Consider the following 1,167-nt stretch of genomic DNA (forward strand, 5'->3'; position numbering starts at 1 on the left):
AATTCATAAAAACTAACCCAAGGCCTCTTTTCTCCTCCTCAATATTTTATATTCAAATTTTTTTTCTATGCTTTAGCCAGGACTGGAGGTACCCAAGAAGTCACCTGCAAATTATTCAATTATCTGACTTCCATATTTCTTCCTGTAGCACATACTAAATAGGTGCTAAAATTCAACAATGTTGGCTTAAAGGGTCCCATAACTGCACGTACTGAATTCATGAGATGTGAACAGTTTTACACAAGAACGTGGTAGATTCGTTACAGTTGGAAATTGTCATTATCCCATTTTCCTAAACACTTACTGAATTTCGTGCTGAAGGCTAGGCACTGGAGACACAAAAACAAGGATAGCTTCTAGACCCTCAAAATTGGGACAGCCCAGGAAAGAATAGGACCCCTTTATAGAATAACATCATGTTGCTGTGGTGGTACTATGGTAGCTGTGGTGATGGATGCAGCGGATGGTATGGAGCAAGAGCTCAACACTGTATTTGATGTTCCTGGGGAGGAAATAGGAGGTGATGACTCCTGAGCCTATTAATTTCTTGTGGCAACCATAGCAAAGCGCTGCTTCAGATAACAGAAACTTACTCTCTTACAGTTCTGGGTTAGAAATCTAAAGTCTGGATATAGGCAGGGCCATTCCCACCGCCAGCTCCCAGGAGGAATCCTTCCTGCTGCATCATCTTTGGGGCCAAAAGGTGTTGCTTGGTACCTTTTGGCTTAGAGTTCTGTCAACCTCATCTCCACTTCAACTGTCTTTTTATCTTCTCTAAATCCTGTCTGTCCCTAAATCCCTGCATTCTTGTGGAAACTTCAGTCCTCGAATTCAGGGCTTGTTCTAATTCAGTATGGTCTCAACTTAACTCAATGACATCTAGAAATACCTTTGTTTCAAAGGTATATTTCTGCCATTAAGACTGTAACACACCTTCTGTGGGGGATGCAATTCAACACCAAAAGTATTGTGAGGAGAATACCGGTCATTAACAAGGCAAAGATGAGGATGAAAATGTCCATATGGAGAGAGTTGCCTGGGAAAAGAGCAAGTTTGGATTCAGAAGGCATACAAAATAGAGACTTCTGGGAATTTTCACATGTCAGGTCCTCTGTCACTTTTTCTTTCTTTCTTTCTTTCTTTCTTTCTTTCTTTCTTTCTTTCTTT

Source organism: Psammomys obesus, unplaced genomic scaffold, assembly GCF_907164565.1.
Source record: "Psammomys obesus unplaced genomic scaffold, mPsaObe1.curated_primary_1811, whole genome shotgun sequence".
Lineage (NCBI taxonomy): Eukaryota > Metazoa > Chordata > Mammalia > Rodentia > Muridae > Psammomys > Psammomys obesus.